This window comes from Chiloscyllium punctatum, chromosome 34 (assembly GCF_047496795.1).
Source record: "Chiloscyllium punctatum isolate Juve2018m chromosome 34, sChiPun1.3, whole genome shotgun sequence".
Taxonomy (NCBI): Eukaryota; Metazoa; Chordata; class Chondrichthyes; order Orectolobiformes; family Hemiscylliidae; genus Chiloscyllium; species Chiloscyllium punctatum.
The window spans coordinates 46,866,709-46,876,096 of NC_092772.1; the positions used below are offsets into that span (position 1 = coordinate 46,866,709).

A 9,388-nucleotide genomic window follows, 5' to 3' on the forward strand; every position below is an offset into this window, starting at 1 on the left:
TAGGCATATGGGAGGATAGTGGGCTAGTGTAGGTTAGGTGGGCTTGGATCGGCACAACATCGAGGGCCGAAGGGCCTGTACTGCGCTGTATCTTTCTATGTTCTATGTTATATGACACCAAAATTGGAGGTGTAGTGGACAGCGAAGAGGGTTACCTCAGATTAGCAACAGGATCTGGACCAGATGGGCCAATGGCTGAGAAGAGGCAGATGGAGTTTAATTCAGATAAATGTGAGGGGCTGCATTTTGGGAAAACAAACCTTAGCAGGACTTATACACTTAATGGTAAGGTCTGAGGGAGTGTTGCTGAACAAAGAGACCTTGGAGTGCAGGTTCATAGCTCCTTGAAAGTGGAGTCACAGGTAGATAGGATAGTGAAGAAGGTGTTTGGTATGCTTTCCTTTATTGGTCAGAGTATTGAGTACAGAGTTGGGAGGTCATGTTGCGGCTTTACAGGACATTGGTTAGGCCACTGTTGGAATATTGCGTGCAATTCTGGTCTCCTTCCTATCGAAAGATGTTGTGAAACTTGAAAGGGTTCAGAAAAGATTTACAAGGATGTTGCCAGGTTGGAGGATCTGAGCTATAGGAGAGGCTGAACAGGCTGGGGCTGTTTTCCCTGGAGCGTCGGAGGCTGAGGGTGACCTTATAGAGGTTTATAAAATCATGAGGGACATGGATAGGGTAAATAGACAAGGTCTTTTCCCTGGGGTGGGGGAGTCCAGAACTAGAGGGCATAGTTTAGGGTGAGAGGGGAAAGATATAAAAGGGACGTAAGGGCAACTTTTTCACCCAGAGGGTGGTACGTGTGGAATGAGCTGCCAGAGGAAGTGTGGGGGCTGGTACAATGACAGCATTTAAAAGGCATCTGGATGGGGACATGAATAGGAAGGGGTTTGGGGGGATATGGGCCGGGTGCTGGCAGGTGGGACTAGATTGGGTTGGGATATCTGGGTCAGCATGGACGGGTTGGGTCTATTCCCGTGCTGCGAGACCGTGTTAAAGCAGAGAATGAACGCAGGATTCGGAGAGGAAGAGGGATCAGGGCTTTTGAGTCTCAAACACGTTCGTGTGCGGAGACAGCAAGGAGGCTAACGGAGATGGCAGCAGTGGAGATGTTACGTTCAGTGATGGAGGACAGAGGAGAGACCACATCTCCAATAGCCTGCACAGTCTTGCAGTTCATACTGAGACCCTGTAACTAAAGCACAGGTGATCCAAGTGAGGTCTGGACGGATTTATTCCTGGAATGTGACTGAGATCTCTTTTCTGTGACGGGTTTGTTTGGCTGGAGTTGGGGGTGGGGGCAGATGACCAGACCCTGAACCATTAATCTCTCTCTCTCTCTCTCTCTCTCTCTCTCTCTCTCTGTGTGTGCACCTTCTCCATGTTTTGTAACACTGTATTCTGTGAACTGTTACCCTGATGCACTCTGTCAGTCATGATCCACTTTTATATCCGTAACGCACCACGTTTCCGGTGTGGCAACAGCCAATCAATCGATTACTCAACAGGGATGGAGGTGGGGGTCAGGATGGGTGACACGATGGCTCAGTGGTTAACTCTGCTGCCTCCAAGCGCCAGAGACCGGGTTCGATCCCACCCTCGGGCGACGGTCGGTGTGGAGTTTGCACATTCTCCCAGTGTCTGCGTAGGTTTCCTCCGGGTGCTCCAGTTTCCTCCCACAGTCCAAAGATGTGTAGGTTAGGGTGGGTTGGCCATGGGTAATTGTCCCATAGTGCCCAGGGATGTGCAGGTTAGGGTGGATTGGCCGTGGAAAATTGTCCCATAGTGTCCAGGGATGTGCAGGGTTAGGGTGGGTTGGCCGGCCATGGGTAATTGTCCCATAGTGCCCAGGGATGTGCAGGTTAGGGTGGATTGGCCGTGGAAAATTGTCCCATAGTGTCCAGGATGTGCAGGTTAGGGTGGGTTGGCCGGCCATGGGAAATTGTCCCAGAGTATTAGGTGCAATAATCAGAGAGAATTGGGACTGGGTGGGTTACTCTTTGAAGGGTCAGTATGGACTTGTTGGGCCGAAGGGCCTGTTTCCACACTGTAGGAAATCTAATCGAAAGATATGTCCCCGTGTGGGTCACTCCCCTTCCCCTGTTCCCTGTTCAGAGAGAGGATACTGTGCACAGCCATGTGACCCAGACAGCAGACTGACAGACATCGATACCCATCGGCAGAGCGACCTTTGCCCAGTTTACATTCATGACAGCGGAAGGCCATTGACATCACTGCGTCTCTCAGGAAATGGGACAGCCATCCCTCCCGACTCACAGGGCACTGTCAGCTCAGGGGACCCCACTCCCCTCTCACTCTCTCCAACCTCTGCCCCCCCCACAGTGGGGCTGGATTAAAGTCCCCCCCCTCAAAGAGTTCAGTCCTCACACCCAAACTGGCACCTTGCCGACAGAGTGTGTCACCACCATCCCCACACCACCCCCCACCCCCCACCCACCTCCCAATCCGGCCCCTGCACCCCCTCCCTATCTCTGTAACCCCTCCAGCCCCTACACCCCCTCCCTATCTCTGTAACCCCCTCCAAGTCTGACCTCTGGAGTATACCCGATGCCCGTCTGTCAGTCACTGGGGGCTGTGCCTTCAGCAGCCCAGGTTAGGGGGTTATGGGATCTTCCTGTGCATCTGTACAAACGCTTGGATTGTATTGTCCGTCACCTGTGCCCAATATCGACCCCACAAACCCACCCCCCGCCCCCCCCCAGATCGAACTCTGTTCAGATCCTGCCTGTTGATAAAGGCAGTGAAGCACTTTCGGGAGGTTTCCTGACTGTAGGCGCTAGATAAAGTCAGTCAGTCGAGCCCTGTGCTGCTGCACCCTGCATTCTCCTGCCTGGACTGTCAGTGAGGTCCCAGCGACAGTGAAAGGAGGTCAGTTTTTAATTACAAAACAGCTCTGATTTCTATCTCAAACAAAGCAACTTGTGTTAGCGAGAGAGAGACAGCAGTATCTCAATATAGCACCTTCCCTCCTGGTCATGAAACACACACCTCTCTCGCACTGGGACGGACACACACACACAGACACACACACACATAGAGTCCGTGACTGCCAACCGCAAGGGGTAGCAAACATGACCAAGATGCATTCCTCTAGCACCTAGCACCACCTCAGGAGACTCTCAGGCCTCAGGGAGAAGGCCTGCCCACTGCTGCCACGCTGGCTCAGTGGTTAGCACTGCCGCATCACGGTGTCAGGGAACCGGGTTCAACCCCACCCTCAAAGATCAAGGAACATGACACTGCACTATCAGGCCGTTCGGCCCTCCAAGCCTGCGCTGAGCCAGATCCTCTATCAAAACCTGCTCTAAAGAACAAAGAACATTACAGCCCAAAAACAACCCCCAGGGGACTGTCTGTGTGGAGTTTGCTCGTTCCCCCTGTGTCTCCCTGTTTCCTCCGGGTGCTCCAGTTTCCATCCACAGTCCAGGGATGTGCAGGTTAGGGTGGATTGGCCATGGGAAATGGTCCCATAGTGCCCAGGGATGTGCAGGTTAGGGTGGGTTGGCCATGGGAAATGTGGGTTTACAGAGACTTTGCCTATTTACCCTATCCATGACCCTCATGATTTTATAAACCTCTATAAGGTCACCCCTCAGCCTCTTACGCTCCGGGGAAAAAACTCCCAGCCTATCGTTATAACTCCAACCCTCCCATTCCCGGCAACATCCTGGGAAATCTCTCCGGAACCCTCTCCAGTTTAATAATATCCTTCCTATAACAGGGTGACCAGAACTGGACACAGTATTCCAGAAGGGCCCTCCCCAATGTCCTGTACAACCTCAACATGACCTTCCCAACTCCTACACTCAAAGGGCTGAGCAATGAAGGGGAGTGTGTGAAACCCCTTCGTAACCCCCCTGTCTGTATGTGACACAAACTCCAAAGGGATGATGTCCCTGAACCCCTGGGTTCCTCGGTTCTTCAGGACACTGTTTCCCTGGGATACTGTTTGGTTCCCACACCCCCCCCCCCCCCCCCCAGCTGGTGGGATTCAAATTCGATGAATCCATGTGGAATTGGAAGGTCATCTCGGGATAGTGATTGTGAAACTGTCATAAAACTCCGACAGTGCCCACTCCCTCAGCACTGACCCTCCGACAGTGCCCACTCCCTCAGCACCGACCCTCCGACAGTGCCCACTCCCTCAGCACCGACCCTCCGACAGTGCCCACTCCCTCAGCACTGACCCTCCGACAGTGCGGCACTCCCTCAGCACTGACCCTCCGACAGTGCCCACTCCCTCAGCACCGACCCTCCGACAGTGCGGCACTCCCTCAGCACTGACCCTCCGACAGTGCGGCGCTCCCTCAGCACTGACCCTCCGACAGTGCGGCGCTGCCTTGGTGCTGGGCATCAGAGGCGTTGCAATGGAATGCTGATGGGTGATTGTTGGACAGAGATCAGGAACTACAGCCCCATTATACTCACAGACAGTACAACTTTGCAGAGCCCTATGCATTAATTGTAACCGCGGAGGGGTTATAACTCTGACAAACAAAGGATAAACCTCTCAGGTCTTCAATGGGTTCCCAAAAGATTGACAAGGATGTTCCCAGGGTTGGAGGGTCTGAGCTACAGGGAGAGGCTGAACAGGCTGGGGCTGTTTTCCCTGGAGTGTCGGAGACTGAGGGGTGACCTTATAGAGGTTTATAAAATCATGAGGGACATGGAGAGGGTAAATAGACAAGGTCTTTTCCCCCTGGGGTCGGGGAGTCCAGAACTAGAGGGGCATAGGTTTAGGGCGAGAGGGGAAAGATATAAAAGAGACCTAAGGGGCAACATTTTCACCCAGAGGGTGGTACGTGTATGGAATGAGCTGCCAGAGGAAGTGGTGGAGGCTGGTACAATGACAGCATTTAAAAGGCATCTGGATGGGGACATGAATAGGAAGGGGTTTGGGGGGATAGGGGCCGGGTGCTGGCAAAATGGGACTAGATTGGATTGGGATATCTGGGTCAGCATGGACGGGATGGGCCGAAGGGTCTGTTTCTGTGCTGCACGGCTCTTGTGAATGTATGACTCTGACTGAAATTGGTGCGGTCTCCTTGGCAACAGCCCTCTGACTGGTCAGCGTGAAGTTTAACGCAGAGTCTGCGCACGGGAGCGAGATGGTGTGGGAGTGGTCAGAGGTTAGACAGCACCAGGTTAGAGTCCAACAGGTTTATTTGAAAGCACTAGCTTTCGGAGGGCTGGCCCTTCATCAGGTGAAGTTTATCGGCAGAGTAATCAGAAGGTGATCCCTGTGGTGGGAGAGCAGTCTCCGGTGACCTCTCTGCCCATCAACTCGGTCAGTGCACTCCCCTCCCACCTCACCCAGCCAAGGGGCAACCCTCCGAAAGCTTGTGATTTCAAATAAACCTGTTGGACTATAACCTGGTGCTCCGTGACTTCTGTCCAATGACTCCATGACCCCTCAGATTCCAGGGAAAGTCGGAAAACTCAGCAAAGGGAGACTGGAGAATTCCCAAGTGTCTGAGCTGACGTCACTGATCCAGAGAGATGACTTAAGGGGTGGGGGGGGGGGGGGGGGGGGGCGGGGGGCGGGGGAACGAAACGCAGAATCCAATCCCACCACGACACCTCACAGAACTTAACATCCACTTAATAAAGTTTCAACTGGAATCCCAGCTCAGTGAGAGTTGGCACGCTCGTAGGGTACAGCATGGAAACAGACCCTTTGGTCCAACCCATCCAGATATCCCAACCCAATCTAGTCCCTCATCGATTGTTGTCAAAAACCCATCGAGTTCACAAACATCCTGGGGATGTCCATACGTGACTCCAGACCCACCAAGACTGTGTTGAGCTTCTCCTCTTGACAAGGCCAAGAGAGGCTCAACGGATCAAGCAGCAAACCCCATCCTCACCCTCCCCATCCCCATCCAGTGAAAGAAGGAGGAATCCCCAAGAAACATTGGTGCAGCAGATAGTGAAGACAGCGACTGGAATTCTGCCCTCCCGTGCCAGAGGGATGGCGTTTATAACCAGGGAGCTGAGGCTGGACAAGACCGGTCCTGGAGGACCACGTGCGGCTTCAGTCTCCTTACTTGTGAAAGGTTGGACTGGGCCCTGGAGGGAGTGCAGAGGGGGCTCACTCCCAGAGTCGAGGGGCTCGGAGAGACTGAGTCACCTCAGAATGAGGGGAGGGGGAGCTTACAGAAAAGGTATAAACTGATGGAGGGAATTGATGTGATAGAAGCAGGGAGGGGGGGTTCCACTGGCTGGGGGCGGAGAACTGGAACAAGGGGGGGGGGGGGGAAAACACCCTCAACATACCGGGTTGAAGCAGATTTCAGATGGAACCGAGGAGGAACCTCAGCTCCTGGAGGGTTGGCAATCTGTGGGATCCCCTGCCCAGTCAAAGCTACCTCGTTGAAAGTTGATCGATAGATATTTGAACAGTGAAAGGATTAAGGGTTAGGGTGAGGGGGCAGGTAAATGGAGGGGAGTCCACAGAAAGATCAGCCCTGATTTCACTGAATGATGGAACAGTCTCAATGGGCTATTCCTAGTAGAACATTGAACAGTACAGAACAGGCCCTTCAGCCCACGATAGTTCTTATGGAAGAAAAAGGAGGAGAGTAGTTAAACCTGAATGAGGATCAATGGGAGACTGAAACACGTGGGGGAAAAAAGTGTGTGGAAATCCAACAGTTGCCGCTGGGATAACTTTGTATCTCGGTTCACAGTAAAAGGCAAAAGGCCTGTTGGGAGGAAATGGTATATCAAGGGTCAGAGGAGAGTGAGCAGGAAGAAATAATTAAAGAAACATCCAGGATAAGATAACAGGTATCAAATCCAACCTCCTCCTGCTGGGCTGCTGGCTGGGAGAGAGTGGATGGGGTCAGATCGGATTTCCCAAAAACTCCGTCACATTGTAGAATGGACCCAGAACACCATACTTTCTAAACTCCAGTCCGAGAAATGACAGGAGAGAGAGACACACAGACACACACACACACAGACAGATACACAGACACACACACACACACAGACAGATACACAGACACACACACACACACAGACAGATACACAGACACACACACACACACACACAGACAATGCATCATTTGGGCAAACCTTGCAAACACTAGTGCCCTACTGAGGGTGAAATACATGGGATGGATTTCTGAGGACGCATGATAGAGACCCTTCGGCCCAACCTGTCCATGCCAACCAGATACCCTAAATTAATCTAGTCTCCATTTGCCAGCACTTGGCCCATATCCCTCCAAACCCCTTCCTATTCATGTCCCCATCCAGATGCCTTTTAAATGCTGTCATTGTACCAGCCTCCACCACTTCCTCTGGCAGCTCATTCCATACACGTACCACCCTCTGGGTGAAAAAGTTGCCCCTTAGGTCCCTTTTATATCTTTCCTCTCTCACCCTAAACCCCTCTAGTTCTGGACTCCCCCACCCCCAGGGGGAAAAGACCTTGTCTATTTACCCTCTCCATGCCCCTCATGATTTAAGGTCGCCCCTCAGCCTCCGACGCTCCAGGGAAAACAGCCCCAAAGTATCCACGAAAATCCCACAACACTGCCTTTATTTACTTCTCAATTCCTAAAAACTTTCTCAACATCAAAACAAAAGGCACACGTACCCTCTGGCTCGGTCATTATTTTGAAAACCGTTGAACAAAGCAGAGAAAAACAGAGCTAGCAATGGCGGATATTCCCAGCTCCCAGATAAACAGAACGTCGGTCTTCAAAAAACAGGTGAGCTGGAACAGAGAAATAAGAGAGAGTTTTAAAAGGAAACCATCCATCCAGCTTTTCCAACCAATTTTAACATCTCCCACACCTTAGTTAAGCAGCTTACCGACTCTTTTGTGAAAAGGAAAACACAGAAGATTAACAAAGGGAAACTTTCAGGTCTCACCTTCTGTCAGTGACTCAGATCCAGCTGAAGCAGCAATGAAATCCCAAACTTTTTCAAAACTCCAAAAAGAAACGTTTCTGCGCTCCTACAGATTTCAGTAAAACTGACACCTCTCTCCCTGCAGTTCAACTTTACAGTCACCTCCCCCCTCTCACTGCTCTTTTTCTTCCCCCCACCAAAAGCTCAGCATGAACTCACCTTAACCAAGGCAAATGTTCAGAGGTGGGAGGGAGAGAGGGACAGAGAAACCAGCCAGTCAAACACACCCTCCCCCCACAGGTCAGAGGCAGCCAGAAGGGCACCTCATTTAAAACCACATTCACCTCCAGATACTTTACACCTGTGTCACTGGTCTGATTGGAAACAGGGAAGTTACTCATTAACCATTTCAAGAAAAGCTGGAGTTAATGTTATTTTTAATTTTGAGAAAGGGAGGCAGTTATTGGTGAGTCACAGCGTGTAGGATTTGTAATCGCTGACCCGTTCAGGAATGGTTTGGAGATGCCCGGTGTTGGACTGGGGTGCAGGAAGTTAAAAATTCAGGAGTGGTAGCCGAAGGCTGGGCTTATTTACCCCCCCCGCCAACTCGGGAATGAGCTGCCAATCCCACACTACACCAGGCTACAGTCCGACAGGTTTATTTGGAAGCACTAGCTTTCAGAGCACTGCTCCTTCATCAGGTACAGAGGAACCTCGATTATCCAGCATTCGATTATCCGAATTTCGGATTATCCGGACAAAATACTCCCCGTCGTGTCATTTGGATAATCGAGGTTCCTCTAGTGGGGCAGGATCATAGGGCACAGAATTTATAGCAAAAGATTAAAGTGTCATACAACTGATGTGATATTATACAGTCATAGAGACATACAGCACGGAGACAGACCCTTCGGCCCAACACGTCCATGCTGACCCAGATATCACAGGGTCATTGAGCTGTACATCACAGAAACAGACCCTTCGGCCCATCCCGTCCATGCTGACCCAGATATCCCAACCTAATCTAGTCCCACCTGCCAGCACCCGGCCCATATCCCCCCAAACCCCTTCCTATTCATGTCCCCATCCAGATGCCTTTTAAATGCTGTCATTGTACCAGCCTCCACCACTTCCTCTGGCAGCTCATTCCATACACGTACCACCCTCTGGGTGAAAAAGTTGTCCCTTAGGTCTCTTTTATATCTTTCCCCTCTCACCCTAAACCTATGCCCCTCTAGTCCTGGACTCCCCCACCCCAGGGAAAAGACCTTGTCTATTTACCCTATCCATGTCCCTCATGATTTTATAAACCTCTATAAGGTCACCCCTCAGCCTCCGACGCTCCAGGGAAAACAGCCCCAGCCTGTTCAGCCTCTCCCTGTAGCTCAGACCCTCCAACCCGGCAACATCCTTGTAAATCTTTTCTGAACCCTTTCAAGTTTCACAAGATCTTTCCGATAGGAAGGAGACCAGAATTGCACGCAATATTCCCACAGTG

The 9,388-nt window shown here is 51.5% G+C and overlaps 1 protein-coding gene across 3 annotated transcripts in view; it reads right to left on the reverse strand.

Annotated features, from left to right (window-relative positions):
• The window catches only part of hpn (hepsin), a 29,709-nt gene extending 21,487 nt beyond the window's left edge, over positions 1-8,222 (reverse strand). For 2 of the 3 annotated variants that reach the window (XM_072553467.1, XM_072553464.1), the window contains exons 1-2: positions 7,912-8,222; positions 7,634-7,753 (exon numbers count right to left, since the gene is read on the reverse strand). The gene's annotated coding sequence lies outside the window, so the exon portion shown is untranslated. The remainder of the gene's footprint in view (positions 1-7,633; positions 7,754-7,911) is intronic. The other variant, XM_072553466.1, reaches the window with a different exon arrangement.
• Between the last annotated feature and the right edge of the window lie 1,166 nt (positions 8,223-9,388).